This window comes from Pseudophryne corroboree, chromosome 4 (assembly GCF_028390025.1).
Source record: "Pseudophryne corroboree isolate aPseCor3 chromosome 4, aPseCor3.hap2, whole genome shotgun sequence".
Lineage (NCBI taxonomy): Eukaryota > Metazoa > Chordata > Amphibia > Anura > Myobatrachidae > Pseudophryne > Pseudophryne corroboree.
In genome coordinates, this window is record NC_086447.1 from 209949801 (window position 1) to 209972510 (window position 22710).

General features: G+C 42.4%; 1 long non-coding RNA gene across 1 annotated transcript in view; it reads right to left on the bottom strand.

Moving 5' to 3' along the window:
- The window catches only part of LOC134911267 (uncharacterized), a 32365-nt gene extending 27091 nt beyond the window's left edge, over positions 1 to 5274 (bottom strand). The window contains exon 1 of the long non-coding RNA XR_010176431.1: positions 5143 to 5274. This is a non-coding gene — a long non-coding RNA (uncharacterized LOC134911267). The remainder of the gene's footprint in view (positions 1 to 5142) is intronic.
- Positions 5275 to 22710: the final 17436 nt, after the last annotated feature.

Sequence of the window (22710 nt, forward strand, 5' to 3'; positions counted from 1 at the left end):
ATACAGATGTGTCCTCACAAATCTTGCATCAATGCTAACGTCGGGCACTTTTTTTTTAATGAAAATGCATCTTATTTGCATTGCTATGTGGCTAGGATGCACAAGCAGCTTCTGCTGATTAAACTGATATGCAGTATGCCAATATACTGTGTGAGACTGTGGCTGTATCTGCATATGAAATGCTACATACAGAATATAGGCATGCCGCATATCATTTTAATCAGCAGAAGCTGATGATGCCCCTAGGCATATCAAATGCCCTAGGCAATTGCCTAGTTTGCCTATGCCTATGGCTGGCTCTGTGTATATGTACCTCTGGTGTAACATAAGTGCATTCTCTGTTATGCGTTCCCATGTATACATGTTTGTTCTTGTGAAGTTATATGTCAATGCTACTTGTTTTGTGTTCAACCTCCACCTGTTTGATATTATCTTGGCCCTCACCTCCATACCCCCATCTCCCCCTCCCTTCTCCTTCCATCCCCCCCCCCCCTCCCCTATGCTGCTCGATATAGTGGTATTGGCTAGGAGCAATGTCCTCCTCGCTATGGGGGTAATTCCAAATTGATCGCAGCAGGATTTTTGTTAGCAATTGGGCAAAACCATGTGCACTGCAGGGGAGGCAGATATAACATGTGCAGAGAGAGTTAGATTTGGGTGGGGTGTGTTCAATCTGCAATCTAATTTGCAGTGTAAAAATAAAGCAGCCAGTATTTACCCTGCACAGAAATAAAATAACCCACCCAAATCTAACTCTTTCTGCATATGTTATATCTGCCTCCACTGCAGTGCACATGGTTTTGCCCAATTGCTATCAAAAATCCTGCTGCGATCAACTTGGAATTACCCCCTATATACGGTTACTGCCCCAGTTGACTTACCGTGAAGTCACATTCTCATTGTTATAGCGGGACCCCCCGGTGGGTCTTGTTTCTTTCTCTCGTTTCTATGTCTATATTGCCTTTTTGTCTACCCCTTCCCTCCCTCCCTCCTGTGTCTCTCTCTCCTCTCCATTACCTGTGGGATTGTAGGATGTTTTCATTTGTGATTGCCCCCAGTCATATGTCTTATGTCTGCCATTAAAGTGGGTACGTGGAACGTGGGGGGTATTCACTCTCCCATCAAACGGAAGAAAATACTGCTTTATTTAAATAAAATGCATATGGATCTAATGTTTTTGCAGGAAACGCACCTTCTTTCCCCGGAGGCCCAAAAGCTGGGTGTCCTCGGTTGGCAGGTGCTTTCTGATGCTCCTCACTCCTCTAAGGTGAGGGGTGTACTTATCCTTGCTAAACGCAACCTGCATATAGAGGTTCTCACCTCTCTGTGTGATCCTGCTGGTAGATTCCTGATTCTTGAGATTTTACTTCATAACACCAAATATGTTTTATGTACTGTTTATGCCCCAAATTCTTATTCGAAGGTATTTTTCAAGAGTCTCATTACTAAATTGTGCCCATTTATGTCTCTCCCAATGATTGTGGGCGGAGACTTCAATGTTGTGGTCTCCGCTTATATGGACTCGAATTCCTCCACTCGTGCACGCCCTCCCCCTGCCCTAGGTGTCCCCTTCTTTGCTCAGCAATTACATCTGACTGATGCTTGGAGATTCCTTCACCCTACTGATAGGGAGTACTCGTGTCTCTCGGCTGCCCATGGCACCTTGTCCAGAATTAATTTTTTATTGCTGTCGGATTCTCTGATCCCTCAAAGTAGTGAGGCTCAGATGGAAACGATATCCCTTTCTGATCATGCCTTGGTCTGGGTTTGCTTAACCACTTCGCTAGATCGCGGCTCTTTTAAGTGTTGGCGTTTCCCGACTTCCTTCACCTCCTCATTGTAGTTTCGGAATAGGTTGGAGGCATTTTGGGGGAAGTTCAGACTGGATAATGCAAGCACTTTTGAGACTGATCCTTTACTGTTTTGGCAGACCTCCAAGGCAGTTCTCCGGGGTAGGCTTGTGGAATATGTTTCCTCGAGAAAGAAGCAGTTTCTTTCTGAATTTAAAACATCTCAACGATGCTTAACGGATGCTTACCAACAATTTAAACAGTCTCCCTCTCCTGCCTCAAAGAAAACATACTTAGAATGTAAATCCCAATTTAACACTGTATTAGCACTAGTGGGAGATCGTCATACCTTTCACAAAAACCACCATTTTTACAGATTTGGCAATAAAACAGGCCGTCTCCTTTCTAATCTTCTGCGGGGATCTGTGCCTTCCTCGGTGATCCAATCGCTTAAACGCGGTGATGGCTCATTGGCTACTAAGTCTGTAGACATGGCGCAACTCCTCTCAGAATTTTACACGGACATTTATGCCCATTCCCCTGTTGATGTCCCCACTAAAACTTCTTTCTGGCATTCTGTCTCCCTACCCCAAATCCCCCTTCGGTTGCTGAGGGCTTCTGCTCCCCAATTACTGCTCGGGAGGTGGAGGCTGCTATCAAACATTTAAAACCCTTAAAAGCCCCTGGAACTGATGGGTTCTCTGGCGAATTCTATAAAATGCTCCAGCCTAAACTGCTGGATATTTTGGTTCTGGTGTTTAATGCAATTCTAACCTCTCACTCCCTCCCTTTATACTTTAATAATGCTCTGGTCCGTCTTCTTCCCAAGCCCGGGAGAGATCCCCATCTTCCCGGCTCCTACCGCCCCATTTCTCTCCCCAATGTTGACTATAAACTTTTTACAAAAATTATTGCTGACAGATTAAAGGGAGTGCTTCCCTCAATTATTCATCCGGATCAAACCGGTTTCATCTCGGGTAGGCATTCCACTAATAATATCCGTAAAGTTCTTGCAGCGGCTAGCTGGTTGCACTCCAGCGGAGACACAGACCCCCAATACGTCCTTTCATTGGACGCGGAGAAGGCGTTTGACCTTGTTACTTGGGATCACCTGCATACCACGCTGGAGAAGTTTAGGTTTCCGCTGGACCTGATCAACATGCTCCGAAATTTATATTCCCCCTCCTCTTCCCGTATTATGTGTAATGGCTACTTATCTGCACCCATTCCCCTTCACAGCGGCACCAGACAGGGCTGCCCCCTCTCCCCACTCTTATTTGCCATCGCCAAAGAGCCCTTGGCTATTAAGTTGCGTCACCTTCCCGGATACTCTGGAGTTCTGGTCCGTGACCATGAGCTTCGTGTGAGTTTATTCGCGAATGATATGCTCCTCTTTATTTCAAATCCTGAAACCTCTATCCCACCAATTATGCAAGTCATTACTGAGTTTGGTACCTTTGCAGGGTATCGTGTTAATGCTTCCAAGTCTGAACTCTTCCCCCTCACTCCGGCTGCTTGTACGCGCACCTCCTCACCTGTCCTTACTCAATTCCAGATGAATACTACGAAACTTAAATATTTGGGTATATATTTTCCAGTAAATATCTCAGATTTATATTCGGCCAACTATACAGAGGTTTTTAACAGGGTGTCACAGTTGCTGTCCACCTGGTCCTCTCTACCTGTCTCTTTATTAGGGAGAGTAGCCATCCTGAAGAGCATTGTGTTCCCTAAAATCTCTTATCTCCTCCAGATGATCCCTATCCAGCCCCCTAGCAAAGATTTATTGTTATATGATAAACTGTTTTCTAAATTCCTTTGGAACCATAAGAGATCTCGGATCTCCCTTCCTAAGCTTAAGCTTCCTCGCGCTAAGTGTGGGCTGGCTGTCCCTGACCTCTTGGCATTCTTCCGGGCTGTGAATTTTAGATATATCTCGGATTGGCTATTAGGCACCTCCTCATATGTTAATTATGATGTAGAGCAAGATCTTGTGTATCCCTATGATCTCAGAGCGTTGCTACACACCCCAAAACCCCTCCTCCCATCTCTGGCGCATTCTGATATTATTTTTTGGGATACTTACCGCTCTTGGGGAGCCATAAACAAAGCTCTACACCGAAACCCAGAATATTCCCCTTTTATTCCTTTTTGCGGAAACCCCTGTTTCACTCCACCTTTTGACAATACCAAATTCCTTGCGTGGAAGTCTAGGGGCATTGCCCTTATTCGTGACGTATTTGACCCGGGTGGACTTGTGCTGTCATTTGCGGAATTAGCCGAGAGACACGGTGTGCCCTCATCTGATTTCTTTATGTTTCTCCAAGTTCGTCATTTTGTACAATCTCTCCCCATCCCTCCTGTGCACGAGCGGAGGATGGACCCTCTGTCCCCCTTATTGGTCACGTTACCGACTCTTTCATACAAAGTCAGCTGGTTGTACCAGGATTTGTTACCTAGCAAGCCTGATGTTCTCTGGCCCCCTATGTTATCTAAATGGTCAAGTGAGTGGTCCTGGGATCCGGAGGTGAACTGCTTCCTTTACCCCCTCCCCTCTATCCTGAAAGCCCTGCATTCTGCTCAGCTTCAGGAAATCCACTTTAAATTCTTACATCGGGCTTATATTGCCCCAGGACAGCATAAATATATGGTCTGTACAGCCTCTGGACACTGTCTCAAGTGTAAAGCACCGCAGGGCCGAAACTAGGATTTTCGGCACCCGGGGCGAGGCAGTAGTTTGCCGCGCCCCCCCCCCCCCCCCATACAAAAAACAATAAATCCAAATTACGGCACACATTATATTACACAATAGAGCCCCTTATTCACAATATACTGCACATTAGTATCCCATATACATATTGTGCTACACAGCAGTAATGCGTGCAGGCAGGGGCGGATCTAGATTATTGTTTTAGGGGGGTTGAACAGTTAATCCTGACAGTGCGATCAGCGCAGCAACTAATGGAGCAGTGGTGGTTTAAGAAATGTGTGTGTGTGTGTGTTTGTGTGTGTGTGTGTGTGTGTGTGTGTATGTATATATATATATCTATATATCTGTTAAAAGGCGGCGCTATTAGACGCACTGCCTGAGGGCAGCACAACTGGAGAACACTTGGCGAAGTATTCTATGTGTGAGCATGTGAGTGCCGGTATAACAGAGAGAGAGAGAGAGAGACTGCATCATACAGAATATATTAAATTAGCTTTAAAAAAGAAAGTTAGTGAATTAAAAAAAAATCCCACTGCATAGAGCCATCTAATGACCCTAATAAGCACTAGAGATGTTTGCAGCTACATGTATAGACAGTATGCAGATACTGATAGAGGACCCATATAATAGCACTGTACATACATGGTTTACGTCTGTAGGATAGGAGACTGCTGCCTGGGATGTGGGCTGTGCTGCTACAGAGAGCTTCATAGGACATCCTCCTGCACGCTGTCAGTGTGATATATGCTGCTGCTGCTGGCCGGGATCTGGCACGCTCACTATACGCTGCTCTGCAGTCGATTGATCTAGACTGCAGCAGACAGCATAATGGATCCGTAAATCTCTGATGCCGGCAAAGGAGAAAGCAGAGATTTCAGACAGCGGGGACTTACTGCAGCTGTCTGAGGGTGCTGAATTGGAATCTCGCGCCCATACAAATCCGGCGCCCAGGGCGTATGCCCCCCTAGCCCCCCCCCTAGTTACGGCCCTGAGCACCGAATGCCCTTTTTATGCACAATTTCTGCCACTGTCCAAAGATTAAAAGGTTCTGGAATAAGATACTGTGGTATGTAAGATCTACTTTCCAGATTGTGCTCCCTCTGGACCCAGCAGCGCTCCTTGGCCTTAACACTACAGCCTGGTGTTTACCCCGCTCTCAAGCTCATTATGTCCCGTTTCTGTATGTTTTGCTGACTTTGGGAAATAAATTAATTTTAAATCATTGGATATATAGAACTTCTCCCTCTCTTGCTAACCTCAAGTCCCTTCTTACTACTACGTTATATTTTGAGCGTCAATCTACTCTCCAGACCTTGACCGTAATGCTCTGCGTTTCTACAAGAAGTGGGGACCGTATATTGACTCTCTGCCATCTCCCCAACAACTCCACGTTCTAAAAATATTTGACTCCCTTAGTTGGGATTCTTATTGCAAATTATGTATTTCTACTGGTGATAATCCCCTTCTGGCCCCTAGGTGACACTCGTTCCCTTCCCATTGGCACGGAGCGGGATGGTCCCTTCGCTACTTATGTGTGTGCCGTGCTTCACAGGTTTTAGCATCTGCAACACCCCCCCCCCCCTCCTCCTCCCTATTAATTCATATCCATGTCTCTGTTGTTCTGCTCTTTTTCTTTCTTTCTCTGTTGCTGTATTATTAATTTCGTTAGTATGTATTAGTGTGCAGATTTGATACTGTATATTGCGCTTTGGGTCTGGACTTTTGACAATATGTACTACTGTTGGTGTGAAGCTGCATTGACACGGTTTCCCACGCTGTTTAAATTTACCCACGGCGTCAGTGGTGGTTCTTAATGCTTAGTCTTACCCTCTGTTGCCTACCTGTACCAGGCATATATTTCATCTGCACTTTATATTGTACTGTACTGCATTGTTTTTCTATGTTTTTTGTGGGAAAAAAACAATAAATATATTTTTTTTTTTAAAGAACCCCATATAAAATCCATACTGAATATAAACATCACAGGGTTTATGTATAAAAAAATAAAAAAAATAAAAATAAAAACATTCCAGAAAATCCTAAATTTACAAAAACCACTTGGTCTCAAATTCTGCATTTAATCCATTTGGTATTCATGTTTTCAGATCAAAAATGCTTTGCATTTCTTCTTTAGCCAGTCTCATTTCCCTATCATCAGTTCTCCAATTTGCCTCAATAATTTTTATTCCACATAAACTTTTCAAATGTCTGATATCACAATTGTGATTTTCTTTGAAATGGAGTGATACATTATGAGTTTCTAAACCTTTTTTAATGTTGCATGCATGTTCTGCAAGTCTTGTCTTCAACATGCGAGTAGTCCTTCCAACGTACTGGACACTGCAGTTACATTCTAATAAATATACACAGAATTTTGTACTGCATGTTATGAAATTCCTAATCGTATATATATTATTAGTAACAGTGGATATATATTCTGTGATTTTACTTTCCTTGCTTTTACATGACTTATATAATATGCACGTTCCATATCTATGATAGCCTTTCAACGTGATGGTATTCCCAATTCTTGGTATGGATAAGGCACTCTTAGCTACCATATTTTTTAAATTGGGGGCTTTTCTATACATAAAATGCACAGTTTTAGAGATATGCTTTTCTAAAAGAGGATCCTTTAATAAGAGTCCCCAATGTCTCTTTATTATTCGTTCAATTTGCCTATGTTGCTTATTATAATCCGCAATAAAAGAAACTTCATTATTTTTATGTTTCATACATTTTGTTTTTTTTCTGCAGGATTGGTTTTAAGTGCCTTAGTTCGATCTAGTTCTAGACCTTTTATCATAGCTTTAGATACTATTTCTTGATCGGATCCTTTTGATGTGAATTTATTACATAAAGAAGAGGCTTCCATTTCATATTCACTTATATCTGTACAGTTCCTCCTTATACGTTGGAATTGACTGGCTGGAATGCTACAGTACATAACCAGTTGGTATGATGATTGCTAGTAAAATCTATGAACAAATTGCAATCTGTAGGCTTGTTAAAATTCCTAGTCTTTATTTTCCTATCATCTACATAGATGTTGAGATCTTAGAAATTGACCTCATCATCGCTAATATTAAACGTTAGAATAATATTACAATCATTATTATTAAGATGGGAACAAAATATATCCAGGGAGGCTCGATCACCTTTCCAAATAAACAAAATATCATCTATATAACGACTGTAGGACACCAGACTGGCACCGAAGTCATGACCCGTACACACATGATGTTTTTCCCAATGGGCCATGAATAAATTTGCATAACTCAATGCCAGTCTGGTGCCCATCGCTGTACCTTTCAACTGTAAATAAAAACCGTCATCAAACCAAAAAAAGTTATTGTGAAGAATTAGAGCTATACCTTCTAAAATTAATAGAATGGTATCAACCTCTATATTGTTTTCCTCTAAGAAATTTTTTGTAGCCTCTATACCTAAATTATGCTGGCTAACAATATATAGAGAGAGGACATCCGCTGTGAAAAGCAGATAGTCACTCTCCCACTGTATATCTGCCAACATATTTATGACTGAGATGGTATCTTTTAAATATGATGGTGTACCCTTTACAGTTTGTTGTAACCAATAATCCAGGAATTCTGACAAATTGGATAAACATGAATTAGTGCCAGGGATGATAGGTCGCCCAGAAGGGTTTTCTTTGTCCTTGTGTATCTTTCGTAACACGTATAAGACAGGTATAGATGGATTATCTATTATCGTAAACTTTCGTTCATCTTCAGTGATCACCCCTTTAGAAGTATACAGAGCGAGAAAAGTTTCAAACTTTTGAGTTAAACTCACACTTGGGTTCCCTCTTAATTTCCTATAAGTCTTTTTATCCATTAGTTGTCACATCACCTCTTTGTTATAATTGTCCCGACTCATGATTACTATACTCCCCCCCTTGTCGGTGTGTTTCACCACAATTTCTTTATTTTCCTTGAGGCCCTTTATAGCTTTTAATTCAGCTTTATTAAGATAATTTTTTAGATTGGGTTTGAGAATGATAGACTCGAGATCTTCCTTAATGAGTTTCTCATGGGCTTCTATAAAACAGCCTTTTTATGCCTGGGCTAAAAGTTGGATTTCCTTTTAAATTTGGAAATATGGCTAGTTCCTCCCTGATCTTCCATGGTCGGGGTTTCTGCAAAAAATCTTTTTAAGGTCAATTTCCTAAAAAATCTCTCCATATCTACAAAGACACCAAATTTGTCACATCTGTTTGAGGGTGCAAATTTGAGTCCTTTTCCTAGGACACTCTCCTCCAGAACTGTAAGTTTATGGGAACTAAGATTATATATTTTCACTGTATGTTCTTTATTATCCTGGGAAACCTTCTCCTTTGGGGGTGTTGATTCTACTACAGTATATGTTGCTTAGATTGGATTTTCTTAAAACCAAAACTGACTTTTTTATTACATTTTCTTTTTTGTCCTGCTTTTTTCCCCCTCTTTTTGTTTGGGGTTCCGTTCTCTAAAAAAGAGTCCCTTGAGTGTAGTACTTTAAACCTATTATTCCTGGAGGGGTAAGATACTTAATTTCTATCTTCCTCTCCTCTCCATTCCAAATCTCTTTGATTATGTGACCTCCATTTTGGGGTAAATTCTAGTTTTCTATCCTCTTTTGGTTCATACCATCTTTTGTCATTGAATTGTTCCCTTCTATCCACAAATCTATTCTTCCCAAGTGCCCTCTGTGTTCTCTGCTCTCTATTACTTTCTATGGGGTGCCATGTTTGTGTCCCGAGATTACCTTTCAAATTTGTATTATCTCCCTGGAAACGTTTGTTTTGATTCCTCTCTCTGTAAACTTTTGAAGATGGTAAACCTTTTTCTATTCTTTCATATGTTGGATTTTCCATTTCTATATTATCTTTATTGGTTCTGTTGTTAACCTCATGTAATACATTTTCTGCACCTGTCTTATATTAATTTTCTTGACTTCTGTGCCAGTCTGGTGTCCTACAGTCAATATAGAGATGATATTTTGTTTATTTGGAAAGGTGATCGAGCCTCCCTGGATATATTTTGTTCCTACCCTAATAATAATGATTGTAATATTATTCTAATGTTTAATATTAGCAATGTTGGGGTCAATTTCTTAGATCCCAACATCTATGTAGATGATGGGGAAATAAAGACTAGGAATTTTAACAAGCCTACAGATTGCAATTCGTTCATAGATTTTACTAGTAATCAAACAAATGCAAAATCATGCACTTGGGTCTCAAAAACCCAAAGGCTAAATATAGTATCAAGGGTACTATAATGGAAACTACTGAGGAGGAAAGGGATTTAGGAGTCACTATTTCAAGTGACTTAAAGGCAGGAAACCAATGCAACAAAGCAATGAGGAAGGCAAGTCAGATGCTTGGTTGCATAGGGAGAGGAATCAGTAGCAGGAAAAGAGAAGTAATAATGCCACTGTATAGGTCATTGGTGCGGCCTCATCTGGAATACTGTGTCCAGTTCTGGAGACCATATTTCCAGAAGGATATAAATACATGAGAGAGCATACAAAGAAGGGCAACTAAAATGGTGCATGGTCTACATCACAAAACTTACCCGGAAAGGCTAAAAGATCTTAACATGTATAGTTTGGATGAGAAAAGGGAAAGGGGGGACATGATAGAAACTTTCAAATATACCAAAGGTTTTAACAAAGTTCAGGAGGGAAACATTTTTCAAAGGAAGAGAAGTATTAGAAATCGAGGACATACACTGAAACTGGAGGGAGGCAGGTTCAGGGGAAATTTAAGGAAAAATGATTTCACAGAAAGGGTAGTGGATAAGTGGAATAGCCTCCCATCAGAGGTGGTAGAGGCTAAGCCTGTGGAGCAGTTTAAACATGCTTGGGATAGGCATGTGAATATCCTTACAAGGAATTAAGGTTCAAAGAGGGTTGCGATTACCTAAAGGATAAAAAAAATGGGCAGACTAGATGGGCCAATTGGTTCTTATCTGCCGTCAAATTCTTTGTTTCTATGTTTCTATCATACCAACTGGTTATGTAGCATTCCAGCCAGTCAATTCCAACGTATAAGGAGGAACTGTACAGATGTAAGTGAATATGAAATGGAAGCCTCTTCTTTATGTAATAAATTCACATCAAAAGGATCCGATCAAGAAATAGTATCTAAAGCTATGATAAAAGGTCTAGAACTAGATCAAACTAAGGCACTTAAAACCAATCCTGCAGAAAAAAAATAAAAGGTATGAAACAGAAAAATAATGAAGTTTCTTTTATTGCGGACTATAATGGGCAACATAGACAAATTGAACAAATAGTAAAGAGACATTGGGGACTCCTTTTAAAGGATCCTCTTTCAGAAAAGCATATCTCTAAAACTGTGCATTTTATGTATAGAAAAGCCCACAATTTGAAAAATATGGTAGTTAAAAGTGCCTTATCCATACCAAGAATTGGGAATACCATCACGTTGAAAGGCTTTCATAGATGTGGAACGTGCATATTATGTAAGTCATGTAAAAGCAAGGAAAGTAAAATCACAGAATATAAATCCACTGTTACTAATAATATATATACGATTAGGAATTTCATAACATGCAGTACAAAATTATTGAGGCAAATTGGAGAACTGATGATAGGGAAATGAGACTGGCTAAAGAAGGAATGCATAGCATTTAAATGCAGAATTTGAGACCAAGTGGTTTCTGTAAATTTAGAATTTTATGGAATGTTTTTATTTTTATTTATTTATTATTATTATTATTTTATACATATACTCTGTGATGTTTATATTCTGTATGGATTTTATATGGAGTTCTTAATTATATTTTTTGTCTTTTACATGTCCGATGTTAAATTGAAATACCACTTACGTTGAATGCAATATGCGTTCCACTTCAATCGTGGAGAGAGACAAATACAGGAAGTGATATTCTGATAAAAGCCCGTTTGCAAGTAATAACCAGGAAGCGTTTTGCATTCCATCACGTCCCTCTACAATGGTCATGTGTTACAAATACAGAAAGTGATGAAATTCCACTTTCGGTAAATCCTCCTGTTGCCGTTTCTGCATTCCAAATACCGGAAGTGATGTCATTCTGCTTCCGGCGGTCCGGAAAGAAGCATATACGAAAAGAAAATATGAGTAGAACATGCGGTTTCCATAGAAACAGACATACACAACAGAGAGACTTCTGGGTGTTTTACTTTGCCTAATGGGAAATGTTTTATAAAACCTGGCATGGCGGATCATAATAGAGGCAATTATTTTGTATAGAAATGTATGGGTTTGTATTTTTATCTAGGCTCAGACCTTATTTTAGGGATTACCAATTTAATTACAAACACGGTTTTAGATGATTGTTTTAATGAAATTGGTTATATTTTTATGATTGGAGATAGTCACGTGTAAGATATAGGATGTATATAAATAATATATTACGTGTGAGTTCTATTTCTCTTAATTAAATGTAGAGGTTTCTGATTGGTTGCTACGACAATTCCTTCAGAGGAAGTGGTATAAATATGTGTCAAGGTTTGTTGAGATTTACACTCTGAGGAAGGAAGTAATTCCGAAACGCATTGGGGATAATTGCTGAGAGGGGGACCTTGTGGTATAGTATCCAACACCAAAATTTTATAGCACTCTCACATTACTTTTTTTTCTTTTTTTGCACATGGAATGAGTGTCTTTCTACATGGTGTAAATCTGGACATACCATTATCTGGGGGTATACCTGATATTTGTATATGTTTTTTTTTTTATGTTTTAGTGTTTTGTTATATATTGTTTTTAATGCTATACTCCTTGCAAGGAGTAAATAAAATACTTTTTTGAACCATTATATATTTTTTCGGAGCCATTTGGTGTAACAGTTCGTGTATGCTTGGTCTATTATGCATTTGGACTTCAGAGGAGGTTACCATTGATGACCATAAAGAAACAGTTACGTGAACGTAGCTGATAAAAAGGAGGTGAGTGTCACTCCTGTAGCCAGAATGTGATCGTTGGCGAAAAAAGATACAAAGATACCTTTATATGAAGGCATCTTTTTGATCCTTGGTGAGTCTATCCCAACTCTAACAAGAAAGAAAGGATGTGGAGAACTGATCTATAATGGACTTTGTATCTCTTTCGTATATATAGGCCATCCGAACTGGCTTGTAGAAACAAGAAAACCATATTCTGTCTGTAATCCTTGTAGTAACAGCGCTTGTGGACCTCTCAATTTATTTGTCTAACATTTGTGTTAAGGTTTGGTGCTCTTTGTGAGTGGGTGCAAAGATGAAGTTATAAAGGCGCAAGATCCCATATACTTTGTTTATGTAGTGATCCCCGTCCATCTCTGAAGGAGCTCCTTAGTACGATGTCGGCATTCCAGCACCGGTCTTCTGGCTATGTGACGGGATTCTGGCACCGGGATTCCTACCACCGCCATCCTGACTGCATCCCATAGGGGTAGGCTGATAAGAAGTAGGATTTTACGTATTCACTTATTTGTCTACAACTGTCAATTATTTCAAGGTAATTCGCATTTCTTCTTAATATATTAATGAGACCAGGAAACTGCTAAACTGGCCAGACAGGGAACAGAAGTCTGGCAAAGCTCCCAGTAATATTCCATTGTAAATCTACAAACCTCAGATCACATTATCCTTGGTATGCAGAGGAATAAAATGTCTAAATGTGTAGCCGACCTGGTTTATTTCAGTGAGTGACTCATGACCAGCATCCATCTCTTCCCTATTGTTCAAGCCAATTTATTTATTGCTTTTCTTCATAAGTGGTGCTTAACCATGCTCCAACATGTGAGAAGTAAGTATAAAATATCACTGCTGTTCCAAACAATGCAGGTCCCAGTCACAAGCAGACCGGGTACAGAGCCTTGAGATACTGTAGTGTGGTTATCCACGTGATTTGTCTGCTGGCTATGGGGACCCAGTTCCCAATGACTGTGGTTAGCAATAAAATAACTTTTAATCAGAAGTTTTTTCTTTCCATTTTTTCGTAATTTGATGAAAATGATGGGCCTCATCTATTCCAAGAAATATTACAGAAAATAATTGAACGTTTAAAGCCTCATTTATAGTTTATTGTGTGTTGTGTGCTAAATTTGGTGAGTGAATATAGCATTTCTCTATTACTCAGTGCGAAACAAAATGCACCCCCTTACACCGGGACAGGTGGAAAGGCGGGCACTTGCATTGGTTAAGTACAGTAAGGGTGTGTTCACATAAGTCTAGCACGCCTCTGGGGAGGTAACATAATTAGATATGGGAGCATCCCCACATACTCTACTAAGGAGGAAATGGATCTCTTGTGGGTACTGGAAGGCTGATGTAAAGAAGATACGTGAAGACCCATCAGCTGCTTCCGATTGGCTGCTTATGTATTGCTCCCTCCAGCTTAAAATATTTAATTCACTTGTGTTGCAGCTATATTATACAATGTTTCGGTTGTCTAATCCCTTATTTGTCATATTAATTTAGACTATTGCAGGAAATAGAATTAAGATAAGTGCGTCTCACAACAGACACGTAATTGCGGTTTGGAAACACAATCTTTCAAATGCAGAATTAAGGGCCTGAGTCAGAGGTCAAGGGCATAGCCAGAAATTGTAGGCACCATAATAACATTTTGAATGGGCCCCTGTCCCAATGCTTCTAAAGAGATACCTCTCGTTAGCATTTGTTAATTACATGTCCCATAATAGTGACCTAATTCATTTTCTAAACCATAGTAGTGCTCTAGTAAATGTTATGTCCCATAGTAGTGCCCTAGTTTATTTTGTGAAACATAATAGTGCCCTTGTTCATATTATATCACAGTGGGGGTCATTCTGACCCGATCGCACGCTGCTGTTTTTCGCAGCGTAGCGATCGGGTCAGAAATGCGCCAGCGCCGCAGTGCACCGGCGCATGGCCGCCCGTCGCTGCACTACGATCGCCTCTGCCTGATTGACAGGCAGAGGCGGTCGATGGGCTAGAGGGGGCGAAACGCCGGTGTTTGGCCGCCGTTTCTTAGGCGCGGTCCGGCCAACGCAGGCGTGGCTGGACCGTGCGGGGAGTGGCCCACAGTGGCTGCGTGATGTCACACGCAGCCACTGCGGGCCGGGTAGCGAAGAGTAGCTCCCGGCCAGCACGCTAAAGCTGCGCTGGCCGGGAGCTACTCTTGAAGTGCAAAGGCATTGCCGCTGTGCGATGCCTTTGCACTTCTGCGGGTGGTAGGCGGCACTGACATGCAGGGCAGACTAGCCCTGTGCTGGGCGTCCCCACGCATGTCTGAGTTCATAATCGTAGCTGTGCTAAATTTAGCACAGCTACGATCAACTCGGAATGACCCCCAATGTTTGCTGCCAGTACACATTATGCAACACAGTACAATTCACACTATAGAGATGTGCAGCGTGCACTTTTCGGGTTTTGTGTCTTGGTTTTGGATCTGGATCCCCGCTCGTGTTTTGGGTCTGGATTGGATTTGCCAAAACCACTCTTTCGGGTCTTGGTTTTGGATCTGGATGATTTTTGAAAAAAAACATAAAAACAGCTAAAATCCCAGAATTTGGGGCTAATTTTGATCCTACAGTATTATTAACCTCAATAACATTCATTTCCACTCATTTCTAGTCTATTCTGAACACCTCACACCTCACAATATTGTTTTTAGGCCAAAAGGTTGCACCGAGGTCGCTGGATGACTAAGCTTAGCGACACAACTGGGCGGCACAAACACCTGGCCCATCTAGAAGTGGCACTGCAGTGTCAGACAGGATGGCACTTTTAAAAACTAGGCCCCAAAGAGCATATGATTCAAAGAAGAAAAAGAGTTGCAATGAGGTAGCTGGATGACTAAGCTAAGTGATCCAGGTGGGCTGCACAAACACCTGGCACATCCAGGAGTGGCACTGCAGTGGTAGACAGGATGGTACTTTTAAAAACTAGGCCCCAAAGAGCACATAATGCAAAGAAGAAAAAGAGGTGCAACGAGGTCGCTGGATGACTAAGCTAAGCGACACAAGTGGGAGGCACAAACACCTGGCCCATCTAGGAGTGACACTGCGGTGTCAGACAGGATGGCACTTTTAAAAACTAGGCCCCAAAAAGCACATAATGCAAAGAAGAAAAAGAAGTGCAATGAGGTAGTCTGATTACTAAACTAAGCCACAGAGGGGGGCGGCACAAATACCTGACCCATCTAGGAGTGGCACTGCAGTGTCAAACAGGATGGCACTTTTAAAAACTAGGCCCCAAAGAGCAAATGAGGCAAAGAAAAAAAAGAGGTGCAATGAGGTAGCTAGATTACTAAGCTAAGCAACCCAAGTGGGTGGCACAAATACCTGACCCATCTAGGAGTGGCACTGCAGTGTCAGACAGGATGACACTTTTAAAAACAAGGCCCCAAAGAGCATATAATTCAAAGATGAAAAAGAGTTGCAATGAGGTAGCTGGATGACTAAGCTAAGCGATCCAGGTGGGCGGCACAAACACCTGGCCCATCTAGGAGTGGCACTGCAGTGGTAGACAGGATGGTACTTTTCAAAACTAGGCCCCAAAGAGCACATAATGCAAAGAAGAAAAAGAGGTGCAACGAGGTTGCTGGATGACTAAGCTAAGCGACACAAGTGGGCGGCACAAACACCTGGCCCATCTAGGAGTGACACTGCGGTGTCAGACAGGATGGCACTTTTAAAAACTAGGCCCCAAAAAGCACATAATGCAAAGAAGAAAAAGAAGTGCAATGAGGTAGTTGGATTACTAAACTAAGCCACCCAAGTGGGCGGCACAAATACCTGACCCATCTAGGAGTGGCACTGCAGTGTCAGACATGATGGCACTTTTAAAAACTAGGCCCCAAAGAGCAAATGAGGCAAAGAAAAAAAAGAGCTGCAATGAGGTAGCTAGATTACTAAGCTAAGCAACCCAAGTGGGCGGCACAAATACCTGACCCATCTAGGAGTGGCACTGCAGTGTCAGACAGGATGACACTTTTAAAAACTAGGCCCCAAAGAGCACATAATGCAAAGAAGAAAAAGAGGTGCACGATGGAATTGTTCTTGGGCTCTCCCACCCACCCTTATGTTGTATAAACAGGACATGCACACTTTAACAAACCAATAATTTCAGCGACAGGGTCTGCCACACGCAGTGCCGTAACTAGACATTTTAGTGCTGTGAGCAAGAAACAGCATCACCTCCATATTTTACAGCATACAGCAGTGTGCTTTTCATTTTTAACAACTGCACCCCTGAATTTTTACAACATACAGGGCCAGTTTAATGTTATTTGAACAGCAACACCCCTATATTTTACAGCATACAGCAGTGTGCTTTTCATTTTTAACAACTGCAGCCCAGAATTTTTATAACATACAGGGCCAGTGTAATGTAATTTGAATAGTAACACCCCTATATTTTACAGCATACAGCAGTGTGCTTTTAATTTTTAACAACTGCACCCCTGAATTTTTACAACATACAGGGCCAGTGTAGCGTTATTTGAACAGCAACACCCCTATATTTTACAGCATACAGCAGTGTGCTTTTAATTTTTTAACAACTGCACCCCTGAGTTTTTATATCCTACAGGGCCAGCCACACCCCAATATTTTACAGCATACAGGAGCAGTGTGCTTTTAATTTTTAAAAACTGTACCTCTGAATTTTTACAACATACAGGGCCAGCAGCACCCCTGTATTTTAAAGCATACAGGAGCAGTGTGCTTTTAATTTTTAACAACTGCACCCCTGAGTTTTTATAGCCTACAGGGCCAGCCGCACCCCAATATTTTACAGCATACAGGAGCAGTGTGCTTTTAATTTTTAACAACTGCACCCCTGAGTTTTTATATCCTACAGGGCCAGCCACACCCCAATATTTTACAGCATACAGGAGCAGTGTGCTTTTAATTTTTAACAATTTTACCTCTGAATTTTTACAACATACAGGGCCAGCAGCACCCCTGTATTTTAAAGCATACAGGAGCAGTGTGCTTTTAATTTTTAACAACTGCACCCCTGAGTTTTTATAGCCTACAGGGCCAGCCGCACCCCAATATTTTACAGCATACAGGAGCAGTGTGCTTTTAATTTTTAACAACTGCACCCCTGAGTTTTTATAGCCTACAGGGCCAGCCGCACCCCAATATTTTACAGCATACAGGAGCAGTGTGCTTTTAATTTTTAACAATTTTACCTCTGAATTTTTACAACATACAGGGCCAGCAGCATACCTATATTTTCCAGCATACAGGAGGATAGTGCCCCTGCACCCTGTACAACACAGTGACAGCCAGGACAGCAACACCCATGTACAGCTGCAGAACATGAAACACCAGTGACAGCCAGGACAGCACCCATAACACAGCACAGGTACAACACATTGACTGCAGCAGCACCCCTACAGAGCACACACTAATCCCACCCGATGCCACCACCCCAGAGAGAGACAGAGGTCTGTCTCCCTCACTCTCCAGAGTGAAAATGGTGATGATGCGCGGATGTTTATTTAGGATCCAAAACCCGTGTGATTCCAACAGCGGGTTGATGATGTTTTGCCTCGTTCTGGTTTCTGAGTCTGACGGGAAGGCCCGAGCCGGACTCGAATCCGGGCTCGGAGCGTGATGTTCAGGGGGGTTCGGTTCTCAGGGAACCGAATCCGCTCATCTCTAATTATAACATACACTGTCCCCCATTCATATTATGCCACACTATAGTGTACTACATACTGTATTGTGCCACATTACAGTGCCCAACTTCATATTTTGTAACATTACAAATGTATAATGCCCTCCATTTCATATCATACCATGTTACAATGAGCAGATCCAGTGGCATACCTAGATATATTGCAGGCCTCAATGCAAACATTTGTAAGGGCCCCTATGTACTGCACCACCTAATGGTGAAAAATGGATATAACACATGTAACTGTGACAGGGAAGATGGGCCCTTTCAGCTCTGGGCCCCATAGCAACGGCACTCCCTGCACTCATGGTAGCTACGCCCTTGTCAGAGGTATACACAATTACATGCACAGCTGCCAATTTGCTTGGAGGATGCTTACAAAAATATGCTAATAAGTCAGCCGTTGTCTTCTGCACAAAGACCTCCACTGCCGGCATCTCACATCCATCGATTCCGTACAAAAGCGGAAACATCAACATCGGATGCACATCGGTTGCACCATTGGCCCTCTGAGCAAGCCTACTGTATGTTGTCTCAGTCTGAGCATCTCTCCTAAGATGCCAGAGCCTTTCCAGCTGTGAATACATTTGCAGTGGCTGACTAGGCAATGTCCAGAAAACAGTGTTGACATGCTTGTGTTTTTATAGCCACCCCCCATTACCTCCCCATAAGATGACTATTTGTCACTCGTGTTGTGTATAAATCATCTGTGTGCATGCTATTGCTAATCCATTGGAGCGTGTGCGCAGTGTGGTTTCGGCACATGCGCAGTGGCAAAAACTTGCAGCATATACTGTAGAGAGAGGGTGCTGGGGAGAGAGAGTGGGGGTAGAGGTAGGTTTTTGCTGTGGCAGTTGCTATTTATAACGACCTATAAAAAAGGCTAACACTGCTCCTCACCTCTGTGGAGACGTCCGCGGCCACTGGAGGTCACCTGACAGAGCTACCTTCGGGGGTCACACACCCTATGTACACTGCACCCCCACCATATACTTCCACTATATACACTTCACCCCAATCCTCGTACATATTCTACACCCCCACAATATACTGTCCCTATACACATACTGCACCCCCATACCCCTCCATATTGTGTCCCCTAAGTACAGGCAGGGCCGTAGAAAGTCATGCCGGGACCCAGTAAAGGGAGGGGGGGTGACTTAAAAGGGGGACATAACGATGCCGCGCGCTCCATGGGGGGAGCAATTTTAACCTGAGCAGGGGGGGGGGGGGGGGGGGGGGAGGACACACGCTTCCTACCTTACTTTATCAGGAAGAGGGTCCAGGGGGGAGGGGGGGGTACATTAGATTGTGTTTAAATCCCAACATGACCCATTCCAGGAGGGACAAAATGCTCTCTACCTGTACTTCCCTCTTAATATATGATTGGAATTACCTATGTTGAACTATACTGATGATAAGAAAGGTATTTTAACAAATGGTGCTTGTAATCATAACTTGAGAGGGAAGTCCAGGGAGAGAGAAATGTATCCCTCTTGGAATGGGTCACTGAATGGGTCATTGAGTGGTCTATTCATGAAGCAGTGTGGAGTAATGAACCAGTGGAGAAGTTGCCCATGGCAACCAATCATCTGCTAACTATAATTTTATAGAATGCACTTTTTAAATGTTACGTCAGCACTGATTGGTTGCCATGGGCAACTTCTCCATTCTTTTCACTGCCTCATGAATAGACTATTCAGGGGTCGATTTACTAAGCCTTGGTTGGAGATAAAGTCGCTGGAGATAAAGTACTAACCAATCGGTTCCTAACTGCCATACAACAGGCTGTGTTTGAAAAATGACAGGTAGGAGCCGATTGGCTGGTACTTTATCTCCAGCGACTTTATCTCCATCCAAGGCCTAGTAAATAGACCCTTTAGTCATTTATTATTTCTCATTGTTTATGTAAATTTTGTGATTTGCTCAACAAAACTCATCAATATTTTTAATGTAAAGATAATTGGTTTTGTGTACGCATTGAAAACAATTGTCTCTGATAACAGCAGAGCTTCATTTTGTTTGTATAAGGTCCAATAAGAGCCTGTCCTGGCAGTCAGCAGGAAGTACAGTGATCACATATGCAATCACTTACCTCTGCCTAGGGACACCTTGTGGCTACTGCATATGCACGGCTTCCCAGCTACGCATGTGACATGCAGAAAAAGCAAAGATGCACAGCAGGACCTCCTGCAGGCCACAGGAGAGGGATTACCGGATCCCTCTCTGGCAGGGCAGTCCCATTGAAGTTAATGGTTTAACGCCATCTAACAAATATGCTCTTCTACATACTTGAGTGACTGCAGTGACCCTATAGCCATCTGGGGTAGGTTGTAGTAGCATGTTTGGAGAAGGCATACTGAAGAGCCAAAAAAGGGAAGCCTGTTGGAATATTGCTTGTTGTAAGAAATAGAAATCCTGCCCACTGATTCATGTGAGAAACTTATCCAGCAGTTTGGTAAATAGGATTGATGATACCACTGAAATGATGATACCACTATGTTTTAGGGACAATCATTTAAAAGGCATTTATTGAAACCAAGGGGGACATGTACTAAGCAGTGATAAAAGTGGAGAAGGGAGCCAGTGGAGAAGTTGCCCATGGCAACCAATCAGCTGCTCTGTATACTTTTAAAGTATGCAAATTAGAAATGTTACATCAATGCTGATTGGTTGCCTTGAGCAACTTCTCCACTGGCTCACTTCTCCACTTATATCGCTGCTTAGGACATGTCCCCCCAAGGTCTCCATTATGCCCACTCTGGTGTTATCCCATCTTTCTCGATGGCTGATTGGACAAATAGCCTTGATTCCCTACTCTGTCGTACCCGTACAGGGACTACATTTATATCTTTATATTACCGTTCCCTACGGTAATATAGGGAATTTTACAGATTTGTCTCATTGGCTTCAGACAGGGGCGTAGCCAGAACTTTGTGGGCCCCATAGCAACATTTTGAAGGGGCTCCCTTCCCAATGGTTCTAGACAGACACTTCTCTGCAGCAGTTGTTAATATTATGCCCTATAATAGTGCCCTAGTTCATTTTCTGAACCATAGTCAAGCCTTAATTAATGTTATGCCCCATAGTAGTGCCCTAGTTTCTTTTATGAATCGTAGTAGTGCTTAAGTTCACCTTATGTCACATTTCAGAGCTGCCAGTACACATTATGCCGCACAGTACCCCCAATTCACATTATGATATATAGTGCTTCCCGTTCATACTGTGCCTCATTACAGTGCCCCAGTTCATATTATATAACATTAAAATGCCCTCCAGTTCATTATACTATATAGCACACTACAATGAGCAGGCCCAGGGGCATACCTAGATATATTGCAGGCCCCAAGGCAAGATTTTTTTTTTTTTGAAAGGATCCCTACATACCACCCAACGGAAAAAAAATTATATAGCATATTTAACTTTGACAGGGAAGGTGGGCCCCTCTCAGCTCTGGGCCCCATAGCAGCTGCACTGCCTGCACCTATGGTAGCTACGCCCTTGGCTTCAGATCTTCTCTACATTGTCTTTAGATCAGCTGTTTAAATCCTTTTCCTTTTCTTGCAAAACATTAAGCCTAATTCAGACCTGATCGCTCGCTGGTTATTTTTTACAGCGCAGTGATCAGATAGTCGCCGCCTACAGGGGAGTGTATGTTTGCTTTGAAAGTGTGCAAATGCATGTGCAGCCTAACACTACAAAAAAGATTTGTGCAGTTTCTGAGTTGCTCAGAACTTACTCAGCCTCTGCGATCACTTCAGCCTGTCAGGTCCCGGAATTGACGTCAGACACCCGCACTGCAAACGCTTGGACACGTCTGCTTTTTCCCAAACTCTCCCATAAAATGGTCAGTTGCCACCCACAACGCCTTCTTCCTGTCAGTCTCCTCTCCTTGCGATCGGCTGTGTGACTGGATTCTTCATAAAACCCATTGCACAGCAACGATCCACTTTGCACCCGTACGACGCGCCTGTGCATTGCGGTGCATACGCATGCGCAGTTCTGACCTGATCGCAGCGCAGTGAAAAAAATCTATTGTGCGATCATGTCTGAATTAGTCCCATTGCCTGCTAGCTCTTATACAGTGGGGTTGGGTATGCGTGAACGGCGATCAGGAGAACATCGGTCACCATAATGATGCTGGGATCCCGGCATCGAGATGGCTGGCAGGAAGGGCGAGTGCAACAAGACCCTTCTGGGCTTGCTGCGCTCACCATTAGTACTATTCCCACTCTATGGGTGTCGTGGACACCTACGAGTGGGAATAGTCCCTGCGGCACACGTCACTGATTCTGAGGGGGTGGAATGTAAGGAGAGGTATTGTGCCGGTCACCTAACTACATCCTGTTCAATGCATAGTGGTAAATAGAATTGTTTGTGTTTTGTGACACTATAATACTATGGGGTACATTTACTAAGCAGTGATAAGAGCAGAGAAGTGAGCCAGTGGAGAACTTGCCCATGGCAACCAATCAGCACTGAAGTAACATCTATAATTTGCATACTATAAAATGATACAGAGCTGCTTATTGGTTGATGGGG